A 21,657-nucleotide genomic window follows, 5' to 3' on the forward strand; every position below is an offset into this window, starting at 1 on the left:
CCGTCTTTTGTTCTAAAGGTTTGTCAGTTTTTTGATCCGACTTATGTCCGGAAAGTCTAGTTGAAGTCTAGTGAAGATGACTGTCGATGACAGCCGAAATATCGGATAAATAAAAAAGAAACAAAACACGAACATCATTGTTTTCATTTGACCAAAAGCCAAAATAAACCCACCAAAAATAAACAAACAAATATCAAAAATTATGAAATAAACTTAAAAATGTTTGTTTTACTTTAACATATATCCTTGTTAGGAAAGTTAAATTTTTAACGGCTTTTTGCAAAATTAACTAGAAACGAAAGGTCTTTTGACCAACAATACTAATACCCAAATGGGTTAATTTTCGTCCTGTTAAAAATGGACATTAACAAAAACATAGATATCAACATCCGCAAAGCGAAAACAAAGAATCCTTTTAAAAAGGTATTTCTAAACAAAAAATGCAAAAAAAAAATCAGATTATGAAAATCACCCTACTGTCCTAAACAAAAGAGCTCTTTTATAAAGTGACCTAAGGGGAAACACTAACGAAATTTTAAAAGTAATTCACGGCTTTGAGAATGCTGAAAAAGAAGTTTAAACATGTAATAAACAAATACTTAAAAATACATAATAATAAAATAAGTCAATACAAATAAAAGAATAAAATTAATAAGTCCATAAAATATTATAATAAAAATATGATTTATGTGTGTTGACGTCTAGATAGTTTAAAGATTTCGTCTTCACATCTCTCAGACTATCGTTTCCAAGCTTCTTTTTATCTTCATCAATTGCTGTTTACAGTTTTTAATTGTTACAGTTAAAAGGCTTCAATCTTCTATCATGGAAACATCAATGTGCACTAGGCGCGTATTTCGGAATGCCAGACACGGTAAAATTATAACAGTTTCTTCCGTGTGGGTGTGGATCATGTTCTGTGTCTGAGATTATTAGCACAGTTAACGTGGATGTGAGTTATGTTCAATGTCTTGGCTACTGGTATATTGTAGCAAAGTTAATTTGGTGCTGAACCGAGATCAAATGGAATGCTGGTTTCACCACTGACCCGTAGATGGCGGATGGGCAGAGATAATGATTTCATAAAATGTTGGGAAATAATCTTTCCTACCTTAATGCAATACCGGGCAGCTGTCTGGGATATGTGGCATTTTGCTATCCACCAAAAGATAGCGCTAGTCTTTCGTCGGTACCAGAGCTCCGATTTATACGCGAGTGAAAATTTGGGGGGAGGTGGTAGTTTTCTGTGGGTCCGATTTTTTTGGTGGGAGTGGGGCTAGTTTATTTTGGGGTGGGATAAGTTTTTGTTTGGCGGTGGGGACGGGGAAAGTTATCCCCCGCAACTTGCGCGAATTCGAAAAGAGTTTCACTCGCGAGTGGAATTCGAGCGAGTATTCGGAGCTCTGGTCGGTACACCAGTGCATGTAAATGTGGCTTGCCTATCCAAGAAATATGAAATTTAATATTTTCCTTAGAAAGATTTAGCCATTTTATTAATTACCTCTATGGCTTTCGCCTAACACTTATTAATTGATTTATCCACTGTGTTAACCGTAAGAAAAAATACATACAAAACTCCACTGCAACCCTAATTTAAAGAATATTTTTAATCATATTTATTATTTGCACTGGTTTTCTAATCTGCATCACCTTTTATTTAAATTTTCAGTTCTTTTTCAGTAAAATATCTTTATAAACATACAAATTTTCCACTAAAACTTCACAATTTTTCAATAAGAACGTTTTTTCTCGTTCAGCACCAATTTTATAACTATTAACCTCTCTTAACTTTCTACTCTCTTTTATAACCTTTTCACTGCTCAAATGCAGCTTTCCACTGATCGACATTTTGCTAATCGGACACCATTTATCCTCCTCTAAATTAACCTATATGGTCCCTTTCTAGTGCAGTTTTCATATATAGATTCACTCAAAAAATAAGAGCCATAATTTTTCTCCCAACTGCTATCTAAGAGTACCCAACTATATGTCGGTAACACCGTATCACTGCTTTGCTTAGTTCCACTATGGCACAAGTTCCATTTGGGGCTATCCCTCCCTAGTGAATGTCATTCATAGCCATCTGACAACTGTCATTGTTTTTGGCATTTTATTCGCTTGGTAGTATAATTCTGTATCGTTCTGATTTATTTTTATGTTTTCATAAAAATAAATTAATTTACCATTACTAATCTCGTTTTCTTTTCAGGTGTTTTTCTTGTGAAGGAGTGCATGAATTGGCCATCATTCCCAGTGAACACACATTACTTTCCCTGGAATGGAATATGGACTCACTGGTAGAGTTTTGGCTATTCCTGCACTTTTTCACATGTGATATTGTTGCACTTTTTCACATGTGATATTGTTGCTGAGATAAGTCCTGGCCACCATACCCAGGCAAAAAGGGTGTAATATAACCACAATTGACGACACCCCAACGATTGGCATCACACAAAAGCCATCTTTGCCACAACACATTGGTGGGAAAAAAATGTGCCACCCACCAAATGCCAGGCAACACAACATTTGCCTCCCCAACAACAACTAACCTTTGCTCTGTTCCAGAACCTGCAGGAAGCTACTATTTTGTACTACGATAACATTTTTTCCTTTATGTTATCGAAAAAAATAGTAAAAATAAGTAGATTCTTGCAGACTGGAACAGACCACTTACTAACAAGGCATGGCTAACCAAAAAAAAAAACATACGGTTACCCGCAGCAAGTGCCCACCAAATCATAGATCCTAACCCCCCTTACTACCATATAGCTCTCCCTAGCTTCCCCATCTTTAGCGGCACATTGGAAGCTAGGGATATTTTTATTTGGCCGCGGATTTGAGACCGCCACCAAAGCAAAAATGGTCTCCCCTTAAAACCCTCCACGCAAAATTTTTTTTGGGCACGGACTTGGGCGTTCGAGGGCCTCGCAACACTACCTAATTCAAATGCTGCCATATTCATTTGAATTAGGTAGAACTTGGCCTTTAGTATTTTACGTGAAACTGAGCGTGAAAAAGCGGCGTATTTAATTCTGTTCACACCTTTAAGCTGAAAACAGATACAACGTTTGATTAAAGTTTTGCCTTGGGCGTCGAGAAAAAAACAACAACAGGGCGACGACGATACCAAAGTCCAGCGTTTATCTGTTTGTCGGCATATATTTCAAATGAATTTGAATTTTTCGGCATCATGTCCAACAGTGTAAAAACGGCCAAAACGACACAAAACTTTACCCAAACGTTGTATCTGTTTCCAGCTTTACGCTCACAGCACATAGCATTGTATTCGCATTGACGTAACTTCATTGTCAAAACGATTTTGACACACCTTGCATGTATGTGTATATAAACAAACATATATGATGATTAATTTTAAATAAATGTTTTTAATTTTCAACGAATCCCAGCAAAAAAGTTTGGAAGTAGTGCAATGCAGAGTTATGATTTCAATACATCTTTCGATGCAGTCCACACGGAGTTATGAAAAATGCACTCCGCTCGATACATTTTAGAAGCACTCGCTTATAGATTCCTATCCAAGCAAGCCAATTTTTTGATCCCTACAGTCGCAGTTTCTTTCTGAACACAAGAAAGAGTGTATAAAATTATAAGAATTTGTTTAAAAAAATAAAGAAATACAAACTAAAGATACGAACATTGCTAAAATTTACGAGACGCAAATTATTTTTGAAGTGGAGTTAGAGTTTTTTAATGGAGAGTTTTTATAATTTGTATTAATGTAATAAAAGTTAATATTCTTCTTTACACGAATAAGCAATGTATTTTATTTATTTTGGGATATTTGCTACGGCTTGCATTTTATAGCATCTTTAGACTGCATTTAAATTCAATTCAAAACACTACATCAAAGGCTGTGATTTGGATCGAAAATGGAGTGCATCCTAGCTGTGTGCCGTGGAAGCAAAATGGAGTGCATCCTAGCTGCGCGCGCTCTTGTAAAATTCATAGGATAAGATGTACTCCAGCGGCAATTGTTCTAGTGATTTAACTGCATCCGCGGATGCAAACTTTTTGCTGGGATAAAATATGTTTTTTTTTTCGCAAAATTCTGTGTTGAAAGGACTGCTTACAAAAATATAAAGATGTCCACATTTCCCGAGATATGGTCCTTGGAAGTTCCCGAAAACTTAGAAAAAATTGACAATTTAGAAGAAAGTTTTGTTCCCGTGTTCGAGATTTGCACCTACACAGGAGAAAGTCTTATATTCCCCTCCGTAGGCCGTCTATTTAGAGATACATTGCATTATATATGATAGTGTACTCCGTAAGCTTTAGAATGGAATCCATATTATCGCTATCCGTTCACAATTGGCGAAGTTATAAACAATGGAAATTTCGGAACTTCAAAAGCCTATAACTCGGGTAGTTTGGATTTCCCCCCAAAGAACTTTGCATTTTTGTAATCAGGACGAAAATTTGGTTAATTAACTATATAACATAACAGTATAGACGAACTTCGTTAACGGACTCCGTCCACTTACCAATACTAACAACAATTATTGTTTACGAGCAAATATTCAATAAACATACCAAACATCAATACTAAAAACCCTTGTGTTTTCCTTTCTTTTCGTTTATTTACACCACACAACCTCTTCGAGGTAAACAACAACAAAGCTACGCTTTATTGTGGATTCTCCACATATCCTAAAATATACAGTGCACTCATCATTTGTTGTCCCACCTAAACTTTTTGCTTTCGCAGCCAAAAATCTGGTCACTTCAGGCTGGATTAAACATTTGTTCCATTCCTACCGGATAAAAACAAGCAAGGATTTCATCCACTACGCCTGGCTCCGTCAGCATAATCAATACATAAGGTACGTACTGTCAGTTTTCTACGAAAGTGAGCAGTGTAACAATACAATAACAACACAAAAATAAAAACATGCATCGATCGCTTTACAATAGTGCCGCGTTAGTTGTAATATTCTCTTTCGAAAATTTGCAATAATAATACTTAATCGATTCTCTTATTTTTGTTACGCGCAAAAAAGCATACAACGTGTGGTGTAACTATCAGCAGTGATTTTTACAACAACAGCGTTTGTTATTTAAGCTGTGTTACTTTACTTACCTGAGGTTACCATTTTTACCATTTGTTACCTGCAAAGCGAAGTGGTAAAACTGGCAAAGTGGTAAAACTGGCAGCAATTTTTAAGAGAGTGAGAGAGGAGAGAGATCACCTATGCCTTTCTCTTCTACCACAGGCTACCCGAGAAATTTCTGCAGGTAAAAAATGGTAGAACTGATTTTTCGACTTTTGTTTGACGATTATTTCACAATGAAGAACAAAATGGACGAAAAACATAAGAAAAAGTCGAACGCTGACAAAACTAAATTAAAAACTGTGAAATAAAAGACGAAAATTGTTTTTTATGTTTCTTTATGACATTGCTACCAGATTACTTTTCTGGTAAAAATGTTCATGAGAGAGCAATTTTGACACTCTTTCTTTTTTTCCACTTTTACAATTAAAAAAGTAAAGGAACAAAGCTTTAGTGGTCAATTCCATTCCGTGCATAAAAAGAATAAAAGAAATTTACAATAACAACATATCCAACACTGTAATACTGCTGTGTGTAGTAACAACACATAGCACTTATCAGTGCTGTAGTTTCGTTGATTTCGTTTTGATTATTAAGAATAAGTAAGAAGAAGAATAATCAGTAACCACATTTACGGTTTAATAAAGCGGGTCGTAAAAAGTTAAAAATTAATTTTCAGAGTACGTAAAAATACTTTAAATAACATTTCCAATCGTTTCGTTTCGTATTTCCCATAGGAACAATACAAAACGAAACATAACCCTCGTTGGCCGAGCTCGCTGTTTAGTTTCGTTTTGTTTACATTCGTGAGTACGAACAAAACGAAAAGCGAAAAGTACTCTACTCCACTAGAGCAGATAGAAAACGAAATAGTACAAAACACATGTAAATAAATCAAAAACGTTTAGTGGTTGATAAAATTCACTGTGGTTGTTGATTGTTTTATTGGGTTGTTATGCTATCAAATGTGTGTGTGCATGAATGTGCCGTGCCAATGATCATTTCACACAACACACGATTCATTTTTCATTCGTTCACATTAGTTTGTAGTTATATTATGATTATTTTTCGGTTTGTAAGTCATCGAAATAAGAAATAAAGACCACGTAAAATATATATGTATGTATGTATATTCTTGTTTAATGGGAAATTCTTAGTCGATCTAATTAAGTGCGTAGGTCCGTCTGTCGCATTCCCTCTAGCATATCCATATGTAAATGAACTGAGACAAGCTAAAAACCGAATTTAGTTAATTTCATATATGTATTTCGATTTTTTTATAAGATATTATATAAGAATGTTTTACATTTAGAGAAAGATAACTTAAAGAAAATTATATTCAATAACTTAAAATCAAATAAAAAATTTTTAATTATTAATATTCATATTCAAATACGCCATTGACTCTTGTTAGCAAAATATGAACCAAATTTTTTGGTGTCAACTTATTTATTTTTTATTTTAATTATTTAAATAATAGGTTTAATGAATTTAATATAAGAATGTCTTACATTTAGAGAAAGAAAACTTAAATGAACGTTATTTTCAATAACTTAAAATCAAAATCAATAATTTAAAAAAATAAATTAAAATATTTAATTATTAATATATAAATACGCCATTGACTCTTGTCAGTAAAATATGTTCCAAATTTGCTGGTGTTAACCTATTACGTCGATCGGATAATATGTATTTTAAGGAAGAAAACAGTCGTTCCACGCTTACTTGTGAGCATGGTATTGCTAATACAACGAATGCTATTGTTGAAAGAGTATTGTTTTGTTTTTTCCAATATTCAATGATATTTTCATTTATTCCTGATCGACTCTGTCGTAAATTAGGAGATCACTATCGATAGTTGTTATTATTGGCTCATTGCAGGAAGGTCTATCAAAAGTTTTTAGATATGCTTCTAATGCATCGTCTGTAAAGCTCGATTCAGCCATACATGTTGTATTAGAATATTCGGCTTCAGAAAAACTTGTACTTTCCTCAATTTTTCCTGAAAAATGTATAATATTAATTACCTATAGAAAAACTTGGCATTAAGAAGGAATACCTTTCAAAGACCAAATGCGCGTATTTAACTGCTTTATACAATTTTTTGCTCTCACAATATTTTCGGCAGTTAAGGAAACTTAAATCCTCGGATCCAAAAATACAGCGGTTACAAATAAATCATTGTCAAATAGCATACTCTTCCGTTCATTCACAGATTTTATTAGAAGCGAGCATAATTCTGTGCTCGGAAGTCTCTCTAATTGCAGTATAATATTCATGATTTGGATATAAAGCTCACTGTAGATGAGATTTTGCGATTGCAACTTTAAAGACGCGTCGTGAATAATTTTAAAGACATTTAAAAACTCGACAATCAATTTCCAAGTTTCGTCTGGTATTTTGAAAAATGGATGATCTGCTTTAATCAAGTTTATAAATTCCTTTAAATCTATCAACCTTTCTAACATTGAATAGGTGGAATTCCATCTAGTAACGCAGTCTAAAATTGGCATTTTAAACCCACTCGACTTTATGAGATGAAGATAGGTCTGGGTCTTCAGTTTCTTTACGATTGTTCGAACTTTTTCTAGGCTATCTTTGATATTATTTGTTTTGAGCACATCGTTGACACCAGGGTTTCGGAGTCGAGCCATTTTTCCTTCGACTCCGACTCCGACTCCAGGCCAGTTTTTTTGTCACGACTCCGACTCCGGAGTCGACTCCGAGGGTAATTTCCTATACCACTAAAAATTAATAAAATTTGCTAAATTTTTCAACTTTTCCTATACTAGGACCCTATATGCTTATGTGTTCTTTTCTCTAAGACAATTTGTAATGCAATGCGATGTAAAATTGATGTTCCGTATTGAATCTGCTGTATCTTATATCAAAAAGAAGAAGAACAACAGAAAGAATTTAGAAAGTTTCAGTAGATTTTGCCGAAATATATGTACGAGTATACCCTCCGATTATCAATTTAAAACAAAAACAAGTAGAACTGACGAGTTTGATTAAATTTTTTTTTGTACGAACGCACAGAGGGAAACATAGGCATAAAGTTGCTCAAAACTCAAAATATGAAAATCGTTTTTTTTTTATGAAAAAATGTTGATAAACGGCAACCAGACTCTTTTCTACATTTGCTATAACCATCCTCGACTTTGTAAGATTAACCAATCCAATGCATCAGTTGATTGAACTCAGCCTTACTGAAAACAAAAAGTAAATTTTCGAAAACTAACTAAATTAGGTGAAAATTAAAATGGCATTATTTTCGCGAAAACTAATATTTTTCAAGATTTATTGTTTTTGTACAGTCTCCGAACAAGATTAGCATTTAAAATTTTCAGATTGATTTTACATCTTTGCTCTTTAATAATGGTAATACATATCCTCTTTACGAAAATTGTTTATGATCATTTTTAAAATTACTACAATTTCAATAGTGAAAAAGTCTATTTCCCCGTCGTTTTCCGACCATAGTTTCTTCTAATGTTTTATGCGATTGAGCCTCAAATATCAGATTCAATCATAAAAAATTGCGCATATTTGCGCCATTCCGAAAAAATCTAATTTTTCTCAACTAAAATATGAAATATTTGTATATGGAATTGAAAGGTTTACTCACACTAAATTTTGCTCCGCGTTATAACCGGGGCTCTAATTTATCAAACTAAACCAACACCTATTAAATATGTCTGCATTATTCAGAAATATTCACGGCTTTTCTCATGTGAATTGAGAAAAATTTTATTTAAGTAAATTTCAAAAAATAAAATTTGGAATGAAATATATGTATATGGGACTATATATCAAGCTTTTTGTAGAAAATTAACTTATGTTGAAACTGAGGTATGGGGTATTGTAAATCGCGATCAGTTTTACTATACCATAACTTTTGACCGCATTTCGGCAAAATAAACTGTTTTAGCCTGATTCACCGATGGATTTCTTAAAATTATAATTTGAGCGGAAGCTGTGGTCGTACTAATGTAAAAAAAAATCGGAAAAATCGTTGAAATAAACGAGTTTCATTATGTTATTTTCCAATTAGTGGTTTTACAACACAATGTAGAGCTTAATGCTCAAAGGAGAAGTTAAAGAGCACACTTCAAAGTTGAAGTTTCTAATGTATGATTTTTTAATATATCCACTGTATCTACCTCAAACGGATGCTGACATTTTGAAACCTGAAAAATGGGGTTTTTTGAATTTTTGCTCTAATCGGGACGCGCAGCTGGATTTCCCTAAAAGCTTATTATTGGATTGTAGTACTCGCGATTTCGCATTTTTTAATGTATAACATGAGGGTGTAGCCCTCACAGGATCACAGTAATCTGCGCCTAAACACGAAATTTTTGTGCGTAAATTTTTCTCAAAAACCTATTTTTTTGGTTTAAAATTTACAAACGTCATTCGATTTCCGTGGAAACCCGCGTAAATTTAGTTTTTTTACGTTCTGAATCTAACAAGCCACGACGCGTAAAAATCCACCCACTAGATCGGCGGATATGATACCCCTCAAATTTCGAAAATTTGCAAAAAATTATTTTGAAAATATCGCATATTAAAACGCGTTTTGGATGTGTCAGTTCTACTTAAATGAATAGATCGATACGCGTGTTTAAACTGCGCGAAAACAGATATTTCAAAACTATCGCTAATCCAGAGATATAATAGATTTTTTCTAAAAATTAAGTGCGATGCTACATCCACGGTTCTTGATGGATCGCATTGAAACGGCATAGAAGGATGTATTTTTTAATGGTGATTATTGAAATCGGATGCGCATAAAATGTAAATGAACTTCGCGGAAATTATGACCATTTTACTGTATTTTGCACCCTAATATGCAGCAGATGCTACATCGTGGCCGCCAAATAGAATTGACAAACTGTACATCAAATAAAAGGGATTGATTCGCTGTGTTGGAAAATCGGATGCGCATCATGTCATTTTCATAATTACGCGGTTTATATGAGTCTCAAATGTTGTAATATTCAATATAACATTATTTGAACGTTATGCCACAATTGGAATTCCTTGTGATTTAATATAAGGTTCTAATAATATTATCCAATAGGAAAACTATAAGCGAAAAATTTGTTACAACGGAATATCATCATTATTGCGTGAAATTTTGACGAAAATGCCGAAGAACTCAAACATTTTTTTCTCCAACTTTTCCTATAAAACCATAAAAAAATAAAATTAGAATAATATGATTTTAATTTTTTCGTAATATTTTCTTCGTATTTTTGCAAATAACTTTAATACTATAGCTCCAACATTCACAACTTAGGTTTCATTTTATTCCTCAAAATGTCTGGATGCTGTTATAATTTTTTTATATATTTTTCGTAACTATGAGCGCTATTGTTTCAAAAATATGTTTGTAAATACGTGAAATTTTTTAACAAATTTGATTTTTCGCGAATCCATTCAGACTTCGCGATTATATTTTGCATCATCGCAAAGGTTACGATTTCAGTTAACGATAAAAGGATATAACAGCTAACTATATTAAGCCGCGATTTTTTTAGAATTTGTTCTAATTATCATAATTAAAACGGTCATATCTTTTGCGCGCAACGATCAAAGTTAGTAACGAAAACAGATTTGGAATGCTGATTTTTTTTTCTTAATCTATGTACCAAAAATCATTGATGTAGCATCAAAAAATTTTTTTGATTTTTTTGAAATGGAAAAGACAATTTTATACATTTTTCCTGATATACATCTGTACTGATTTGTTTGAAAATTGGCTCAATGTTTTTTATCTCATATCAGATGCGAATATATATGGAAGCTGCATCCAAATCTGGACCGATTTTCATTATTTTCTATAGGATTAATCCTTGTGCAGAAGATAAGCTTTGTGCAAAATATTATATCAATCGAAGTATAAATGAGCTTTCTAGGACTTTTGATCAACTTTTAACACAAATTTCCCCTCTGTGGGACGGGTCACATATCTTTTTCGTTTTATTTTGTCGAAATATGAAGATGGGTATGCCAACAGTAATTTGTTACTTACAGATTTTACGAAAGCGAAATTTTGACTTCTACAGTTCCCTTTTTTTAAATGCATATTTTTTAATTCGTTTCGCTTAAATACACGATTATTATGTTCTTAATGATCCCACAAAAACATATGCTGATCGGTTTATTCGTTTTCGAGCTTCAGTGGTCACCGCAAACTGCTTTAGTAAAAACAGTGTTTCGTGGGTGGCCATTTGTCAGAAAACTGTGCAATATTTTTCAACAAAAAAAAAAAAAATCTGAAAGTGGCTCAAGGTATTATAAATCAGATGAAAACAATATCTTTTGGAAAAAATTGGTAGATTACTTCTAAAGTTCATGAAAAATTTCATTTTTCGTGCACAAAAAGTGACCATAACCCCTTAATTGTGGACAAAATAAACTTATAATAATTTTTCCACATTATATTGTGAAGTATAAATATGTGAGATCTAAAACTAGTATTCCAGAGTGTATATAAGTTTTGCCATAAATGTGATGGTATATTAAGGAATCGATTTATATTGAAAGATGCAATTATAATTCTTTTGTCATGGAACATTACTAAATATAATAAATCCTTTGCTTACAAGTTTACTCATAGATTTCCTATAAAATGAATAAACGATTTATCAAAATGTTAATAAAGTTAATCTCTCTATCATAAAAAAATAAAAACTCTTTTGATAAATGTAGAAAAAACATTTTGCCCGGAGTCGGAGTCGAGCTTTTTTCACGACTCCAGACTCCGACTCCGACTCCAGCAAAATTTGCTAGACTCCGACTCCAGACTCCGACTCCGACTCCGCAGCCCTGGTTGACACACAGTTGTAAGGTGTGGGCGCCACATCGAATGCTAGTAACGTTGTCTAAATGAAAACTTAGATCTATGCATTCTTCTTCATTTTCGACGCTATTTTCGTTTTCAGCATCTACTGTGTAGCTCATTTGATTCAAGTCGTTGGCCGTCTTGATCATATTTGCAGCATTATCTGTTGTTATGGTTAGAATTTGATTTATACCTAATCTGTATTCATCCAAAATATCCAATAATACACTTTTTATATAGTCACTTTTATGTCGCTTCTTCAATTCTTTTATTCCAAGAGTTTTTATGGTTATGGAACCGTCGCTGATGTATTGGACGTTTACACCCAAAACACCTACATTTAGTCTAGTTGCTGAATCTATTTTCAAAGATAACAATTTTCCCTGTAGTTCTTTGCTGATTTCTTACTTTAAATTAGAAGAAAATTTTACAATCCTTTCCATAACGTTATGTTCATTCAGTTTAACGTTAATCGCGTTGAAAATTGGTTTTGTTAATATCTTAAAGGGACGATCTTCAGTCATTCGGAGAGGTCTGCCGTTTTTAGTAAACAATTCCACTATTGCATTTTCTACACTATTTTTATCGACGGTACATGAAATTTTTAATGAATTTTTGTTTTCTTTATTAAATGATTGTTCATTTTTCCTTTGTATGTACTCTTGATACAGGCCATGATGAAGCGTTTTAAGATGACGCTCCAAATTACCGGCATGTCCACGTAAAGTTTTATGACAATTTTCGTTGTTGCATACTAATGTTTGATTTTGATCATCAAAATCAAAAAATCGCGTAATATTTGATTTTTTGGACGAGGCATGATCGTACGATAACATTAGGTGTGTACGATAACTTCGCAAGTGAAAAGTACTTGCAAGCACTCAGCAAGTTCTTAGTAACTTCTCTCCACCAATTTTACTCTCTCGAAGCAAAACATTTGCAGATTGTTATCGAACAGCAATTTGCATAAACTTGCAAGAAGTCAGCTGATTTGACAAACAAGAAGAAGTTGGCGGAAAAGATTAAATTTAACGATTGAAGGTGTCTACCATTTGTTTTTATTTTCCATTTTTTATACCCTCAGCCTTTAGGCTAAAGAGGGTATTTACACTTTGATACGACCAAAAATGTGCCTCATCGAAATAATGGTGTTAGATCCCAAGTATGTTTGTACGATATCCGTTTCAGACAATTTTTGGTCGAGGAGAAAGTCTTAAATCCCCGGACGAAGGCCGGCCACTTAGAAAAAAATTATAGTTTCAAAGAAATTCTGTTCCCATTCCCGAGATTTCCACCTGTTCATAGGAGAAAGTCATAAATCCCCGGCCGAAGGCCGGCTACGTAGAAAAATGCTATTTAAAAGAAATTCTGTTCCCATTCTCGAGATTTGCATCTGTTCATAGGAGAAAGTCTTAAATCCCCGGCCGAAGGCCGGCTACTTAGAAAAAATTCAATTTAAAAAGAATTTTGTTCCCATTCCCGAGATTTGCATCTGTCCATAGGAGAAAGTCACAAATCCCCGGCCGAAGGCCTGCTACGTAGAAAAATGCTATTTAAAAGAAATTCTGTTCCCATTCCCGAGATTTGCATCTGTCCATAGGAGAAAGTCTTAAATCCCCGGCCGAAGGCCGGCTACTTAGAAAAAATACAATTTTAAGGAAAATGTGTTCCCATTTTTTAGATTTCTACCTGCCCATAGGAAAAAGTCTTAAAATCCCGCCCGAGAGCCGCCTGCTTATAGAAAAAATTCTGGTTCACATGAAATTTTGTTCCGAAAAAGGTTTTTTCAAATTAAGCCAATATTTTTATTTAAATTATTCTAATTTTTACTTTAGATTTTTTAAAGTTTAACGTAAACCAAAACATATAACATAAATGAAAATTATTAACAAAAAATTAAAGAAAGTATTTAACACATAAATTATTTTAATATTTAGTATGATTTTTTTGATTTTTTGGTGGGTGGTTCATCTTCACTGCCGCTGTTAGAGCTATCTTCATTTGTTTCTTCAGTATCTACATCACTTTCATCCGTGGATCCACTTCCCAACCATACATTAGAGGAAGAGGAATCCATTCTTGGTCTTTCTAATTCGGAGTCAGCTGAAGATCTTGTGGGATCATACAGTTGACCCGCGAATTTGAGAAATTCCAAGAATGGATTCCTCTGATTGGCGCGGCACCATCTTAAAAAGACAAATTTTTGAATATATCCGTCGAAAAAGATTTTTCTGCGGTTGTATTCCGGAATTGATCTTTTCAGATGGCGCCATAACCCCTCTATTGTATTTGTGTGGTTCCCGGTTTTTGGATCCACAAAATGTTGCTTGTGGTTCACCATTTTGTGAGTGTATCCCTCGTCGCATAGTGTGTGATATGACTGAAAATAAAATATAATATATGTTTTATTTTGATTTATTTATTTTTTAATATATAGTAATACTTACTGTCCAACAGTCAGAAATAATTATTGATTGTGGTTTTATGTATTTTTTGATAATAGGTAGTAGGGTGTCTCGGGACCTATCCTCCACGGGAAACATAAAACTCTTATTTGTATCCCGTTCGACACCTCCGAACACCCACTGGCCCTTAACATGATGTCCTCGGTGATATTTTCTTTTCCCGATTTTTGTTTCGTCTATTTCAACGATTATTCCGGGGCCGCCGATTTCAATTTGGGTCTGCAGTGAACTATGGACACAAACTTCTCTGCAGAAGTTGTTCCAGTCCACTGCAGCCTTAAATCCAATAGAAATTTCCTCCATGATGTCTTTTAATCCACCGTTTCTCTTTGTCCACATGAAAACAAACACGAGGATTTTATATATGGGTAAATGTGATTTGTCAAAGAATGTTCCTTTCCTAATGGAACGTCTGACATCACATTTGCCCTTATTACGGCCCCGGAATGTTTTGCAGCATCTGAAAAAAAGATTACTATTGAAAAAAAGAACAAAGTTATATTTTTTCTTACCTCCATATCCATCCGTCACAACATGGGTAAGGGCTCAACTTTAATGGATGGTTCCGGTTGCATTTGAGTATTCCCTCCTTGGGAATAAGCCCCCATTCCTGCAGCTTCTCTATTATGGGAGAAGTAAGGTTTCCATCTCGGCATCCGGAAAAAAGATCGCTGAGGTATGTTAACTGGTTAACCATTTTTGCTCAATTGTGTTTCAAATCGAAAATCAACCTCATGTTGAAAATAACTGTTATTTTCCAACATGTATTCCATTTTCAATTGGAAACAAATTGTAATAAAGTGGAAATTAAAATAACAGCTGATAATAATGCTAAATTAAGAACAACATATTAAATCATAACATAATAGAATAAACATAATTTACTTACCGTAAAGTAACCATTAATATACCTGAACAAAATACTATATTTTATTATTTTATTGCAATTATTTTATTAGTTGATTAAAACCACTGTTGCACTTACTTTTTTACGAATTAACAACTTTGTTGATACTTTAACGTTAATTAAAATATACGAAAAATTGTCCCGGAATTTTAGTCGCTTATTTCTCGAGAAGAGTGAACTTTCCCTACACTAGTGCATTTAGGAGAACTTTACATACCTGTAATAACCAAATTTCCATAAAATTCGAGTTTATTACACATATTTAACTTAAGTCCATTTTATGGATTTTCCGGAATTTTCGAGGCCTATATCTCGGGAAGTATACATTTCCTGGACAAATGTTATACACCCTTGGAATCAGGATCGGAAGGACTACTTGTGGCGAAAATGCAGATTTTTTCCGCCAGGTGCCTCTAAAGGAAAGGAGTTCCAAAATTAAATATTTATTTAAATATTGATGTTTACTGAAATTTCTTAAAAATTGTATAACAATAGTGTATATTTCGATACACTGTTAAAAATTATTGGTATATATTTCGATCAAAGACAAAGTAATAAAGACCTGACAAAATGCATGCAGCAAAAAAATGTTTACGAAACTTTGTATAGAAACATTCCCCTTAACAGGTTGCAGTTAATTCAAAATCGCAACCAAGGAGGAACATTTCACGTAATGGTATCAGAAACGAAATATATGAATTCAAGGATCTATTCAAGAATAATTCCATGTCAATTGGATCGGTAAATTCGGTTAAATACGTAAAAATGTATAAAAGAAAAAAATGTTATATCACCATATCGTAACATAACATTATGTTAAATTCAAAAACCATTCACTGAAGAATGATAGCAAAAGAAATGTCTTGTTGTATTTATGTCTTTGTTTCGATATACTAAATTCAATTTGCTGTAAGGCCCGGCCCACACTAGCATGAATTTCATTAAAAAATTGCATGAAATTAGGCGTTTCTAGATCGAGTGTTCCACCTAAACTTTCTGCTTTCGCAGCTAAACATCTTGTCACTTCAGGCTAGATTAAACAGAATGCATTTCAATATTATTACACACAATATCTGTATTTTTAACTTAACAAACATTTTATTGAATAAATGTAAATAAACAAAATTTGTCTTTGTTTTTTCATGTCATGCATGGTTGGATAGTTTCAATTGCAAGTTTAATTACAGACAGGCTAATAGTAAGTTTACATTTGCGAAATGCACTCGATTTCAACTGTCAATTCTATTGATTAAGCGACAAACGAAATCCAATGGATTTCAGATGAGTTTTCATTTGACGTATACGCAAAGGAATTGACAGTTGAAATCGAGTGGATTTCGTAAATGTAAACCAAGCATAACGTACAGAGGAATTTAGGGATGTCTCTTCGTTTTTTGAAATGATGTTACATTTTTTAATTATACCATGTTCTTGCACAAAAAAATACAATATTTGTCTATGGACGGTTGTGGATAATTTGAAGATAAATTGCAAAATGTCTATGGCCCGTTCTTACATCTTGTTTTTAAAGTCCATTTTTGCTATACCTTACTTTAAGAAAAGTAAGGAATAAAGTTCGCATTACAAGGGATTTGTTATTACATCTTCCATTGAAACTAAATGTTATATTTTGTAAAAATATGACAATATCAAGCAAAAAAATCTGTATACCTCAAGTTTTCTCAAATCTGATTGGTTGATTTGAATTTGCTGACAATTTTTACTTGCTTTTTGTGCAGCATACTCTCGGGCGCAGTTAAAATTTTAAAAGGAACACAAAGTTCCTTTTAATTTATCTAACATATTGTTACGGAATTAGGTTTAACTAATCTCCGTGTAGACGTTGTTTTATTCCCTAGTACGATTTGTACCAAATAAAACAGGGTTTGTTTTAGATTACGTTTCTACAATGCTTTATTTACTTTATTACACTTATTCGGAACCGACTTTAATTACTTAGCACACAGCTTGTCTCTAGTTAGCACGCAGCTCTTCTTTAACCGACCTGTTCAGTTCAACGCTTAAAACAGAACTAACTCAATGTTGCCATTCCAACCTGTATTTATTCCCAAAACCTCCTTGGTCTAGAATTATCCAGAACATCTGGCAACACCTCGAATCTGTGCAGCGAACACACAGACGCACATTCGCACTAAGCGAACAACCATACTCACATACATGGGGAAAGATAATTATAAGTGGACAAGCACACTAATGACGTAGTTACAACAACAAAAAATGCAAGAAATAAGAAATGGCAACTAAACGATAATTACATGATTATGGAGAACAAACAAAAGCACATTAATAAAAGGTAAAGTAAGAACTAGAATGATGAAGAGAATTCTACATGGTAGTTGTTGTTGCTTAAGTAGAGTAACTGCGTAATAAAAACTTTACGTTACAATTCAAATTTTTAAATTAACGGAAATTAAACTAAATTAACTTAAACATTCGTAACATTGCCTCCCGCTTAAGTCTGTTCTTCCCGAATAGGCACAGTTCCCCCTCGATGGTATGGGCATTGCTAACACTGCCTCCCGCTGAAGCCTGTTCCTCTTGACTAGACGCAGTTCTCGTTCCGTAGTGGTGGCAACCGATTTTGATGTATCCTCTTCTCCATCTGCTTTGGCCTTTTGATCCTCTGGACGTCGTTGTTTTCTCTCCAGGAATCGCGACGTTATAACTTCTTTCTTCGTGGTCACTCTCCTACGTGCCACCTGTGGGACCTTCGTTTTCATCATCTGCCAGCGGCGGCTCGTGATTGACGGAATTCACTTTATTTGATTCACCTGATGTCTCTTTCTCCAGATTCTTGTCCACCAGTTGGTCGTCGCTTTTTGAAGGCGGTGACGTGGATCTGGGTCTTGCTTGCCGCAATCTGCATTCTCGGGCCATGTGTCCAGTTTTCAGACAGTTATAACAAGTCTTTCTCGTTTTGCCAGCACCTCGTTTCCTTTTATCTATTACCCGTATTATTGCATCCTTCATCAGATCGACAACGGTCTGGGAATTGTTGTCCTCGACTTCCAGCCTCCGCACGTTGTAAGCTTTAGGTTTCCCCAGCATCCTCGCGGTTTCTTGGGCCAGGGCAAATGACACGGTTTCTGCAAATGTTCCTATTGGTGCCGCATACGTCGCAAATTTTACCTCTGGATCACGAATACCACTAGCAAATGTCTCAATCTTTATGCGGTCCACCAATGGATGTGTCTCTCCAGGATATGCCAACTGCGCCAACCGCTCTACTTCAGCCGCAAAGTCCTGCAAGGTCTCATTTGGCTTCTGGACTCTTCCCCTCAGTTCCATTCGGTAGATCTCTTGCTTGTGTTCACTACCGTACTTACATGGTTTAATAAGAAAGGTTAGCCAAAGCTTTATGTCAATTTAAATTTTTCATTCCAGTATGCCTAAAACTTCAAAACAATATAAACAAACTGTGTATGTGTGTGTGGTGTTTGAATAATATGCCAAACAATTTTGAAAACAATCGAATTCAGTGGTTTTTAAAATTGTTTTTAGACCATTTGTATGGAAGAAATTGGTGAGATTTGCATTGAAACAATCAGTTTATCATATTCAGAGAAAACTTAACTCTTCATTCATTTTTCGCGTTTTTTATAAAATGCCCAAAAATGCATTGTAAACAAACCCACTTGTTGCTTTTATTTTGAAGTTTTAGGAATTCAAGAAAAACAAGGGTTCTATAGATTTTTTTCATTTAAACCTACCTCTTTACTTATACCATGCGTACTTACGTTCAAGAGCAGCCATTATTTCTCCATAGTTGTTTCTAGAATCGGCGGGAATACTCTGTAATACGTCAGCAGCATCACCCTTCAATGCCATAAGGCCTTTTCGTTGTCGAACTGTAATTTGAACACATTGAAAGAGGTAGAGCCTTCGAACACTGGAGGCTTAATTTTTAACGCGTTATGGATAGCTCTCACTGGACCGCCTTTGATTTCCAGTTCCGACATTTTCTTCTCAAGGTTCACAAATTTCTCATCATGGGCCAGAAATTTCTCGTCAACAGACAAAATCTTTTTATCCAACTCTTTAATTTGTACCTCCACGTTTTCTACTCACTTTTCAATCACTAACGTGATGTTCTCGAGTTTCTCGTTAATTTTTCCAGAATTCTCTTCCAACTCCTCTTTTAAATTTCTTGAATTTTCTTCAAACATCCTAAATTTTCTGCTTTCATTTCCATCATAAGTCTGGAAGTTTCTTCATTCTTTCTAGACATCTCTTCTAACATTTTACTGGAATTTTCTGCAACCATTCTACAATTTTCTGCCTTCATTTCCATCATAACTCTACACCTTTTTCAGATGTAATTCGAATCATTTTAGTTGTAATTCGTAACATTTCATTTGTAATTCGATTATTCCATTTGTAATTCGAAACAGTTCAATTGTAATTCGAGAATTCCATTTGTAATTCGAATTATTCCATTTGTAATTCGAATTATTTCATTTATAATTCGAATAATTCCATTTGTAATTCGAATTATTCCATTTGTAATTCGAATTATTCCATTTGTAATTCGAATTATTCCATTTGCAATTCGAATCATTTCATTTGTAATTCGAATTATTCCATTTGTAATTCGAATTATTCCATTTGTAATTCGAATTATTCTATTTGTAATTCGAATTATTCTATTTGTAATTCGAATTATTCCATTTGTAATTCGAATTATTCCATTTGAAATTCGAATAATTCCACTTGTAATTCGAATAAAAAAACTAACTTGAATAATAGCTGGGGTAGCTGTTTGTATATGTATACATACACATAGCCCAGAAAGTCTGCGTTCACCTTACTACTTTTCAAAAATGATGCTAAAATTTTAGTAAATAGCTAAATGAGATCAGTTTTTCTTTCATAAATATGTTATTGACACTCTTTAGTACCAGAATAAAAAGAAAAATTCCAGAAAATATATTATTATTACGAAGATAACGGTAAAAAAGTGTTACAACTGCTAAATTAGAGCCCCAAAAAGTCTGCGTTCACTTTGCACGTTGCAATAATACCGTTCGTTTTTTGAATTTTTTTTGCAGTTTTCTCCCATTTTTAATCAATATCGTCACAACTGGTCAGTATGTGAGGTCGCTTGCACACTTAACTTAAAAAAGTAAGTTATTTCAAGAATGGAAAACAAGGGCAAAGAAATTGGCATCGATAAAAGGAAAATTCGAGGAAAATTATGGAAAAAGCTATCGAAATATTGGCGAAACTGTAGGTAGAACATATTAGTCTATACATAGAGTGATAATTAACTATAAACAAACCGGAATTTTTACGTCAAAACCCAGATCTGGGCATTATATAGGAACCAAAACCTTACAATCTCAGCAGTATGCTTCGAAACGTTATGTTGTTGCAACCAAGTTCTTCTGCATTTTGGTTCAAATTGCGATTCATGATGTTTAGGTAACCATACTTGTCCATTGTCGATACAATAAATACAAGTTGGCCCACTCCAGAAGCTGCTACACACCCCCAAACCAAAATGGCACCCTCGACATTTTTTACAGTGTAAAACAAGATTTTGTTTTTCAAGCGCTGTTCGAGCTTTCTCCAAACAGCTTGAAGTCCTTTCATTGCAAACATATAGAACATGTTTCCGTCCGAAAATATGGCTTGATTCCGGAATACTGGAGGCTTGTTTATGTATTCATTAGCAAATTCAATATGCTTCTGCCTGTTCACTAGTGATATGTACGGCTTTCGCCTTGCGACTATACCGTGAAATCCAGCTTTATGGAGTAATTTTCTGGCGGTTTGTGCACAAATACTTTTTTGGATGCCATTCTTACATTTTCCACAATTTTCGAAGTAATTATCGGGCTGTTTGTTTTAACTATATTAGTTATGTTACGCTCCTCCCGTTCTGATAATATTTTTGACCGTCCAAAACTGAGTTTTGACCGTCCAGATCTGGGCTTTGACTTCAAAATTCCGATTTGTTTATAGTTAATTATCACTCTCTGTGTGGACTAATATGTTCTACCTACAGTTTCACTAATATTTCGATCGATTTTTCCATAATTTACCTAGAATTTTCATTTTATCAATGCTAATTTCTTCGTCCTTGTTTTCCATTCTTGAATTAATTTACTTTCTTAAGTTAAGTGTGCAAACGACCCCATAGAATGGCCAATTGTAACAATATTGATTAAAAATGGGAGAAAACTGCAAAAAAAAATCAAAAACACAAACGGTATTGTTGCAACATACAAAGTGAACGCAGACTTTTTGGGGCTCTAATTTAGCAGTTGTAACACTTTTTTACCGTTATCTTCGTAATAATAATATATTTTCTGGAATTTTTCTTTTTATTCTGGTAGTAAAGAG

General features: G+C 33.9%; 1 long non-coding RNA gene across 1 annotated transcript; it reads left to right on the forward strand.

Annotated features, from left to right (window-relative positions):
- The first annotated feature begins 2,098 nt into the window (after positions 1-2,098).
- Positions 2,099-3,774, forward strand: LOC141392980 (uncharacterized). The gene is made up of 2 exons (XR_012409938.1): positions 2,099-3,335; positions 3,408-3,774. It is a non-coding gene; the product is annotated as an uncharacterized lncRNA (long non-coding RNA).
- Positions 3,775-21,657: the final 17,883 nt, after the last annotated feature.

The sequence above is a fragment of the Musca autumnalis genome, unplaced genomic scaffold, assembly GCF_047663935.1.
Source record: "Musca autumnalis isolate F117 unplaced genomic scaffold, ASM4766393v1 scaffold_2, whole genome shotgun sequence".
Lineage (NCBI taxonomy): Eukaryota > Metazoa > Arthropoda > Insecta > Diptera > Muscidae > Musca > Musca autumnalis.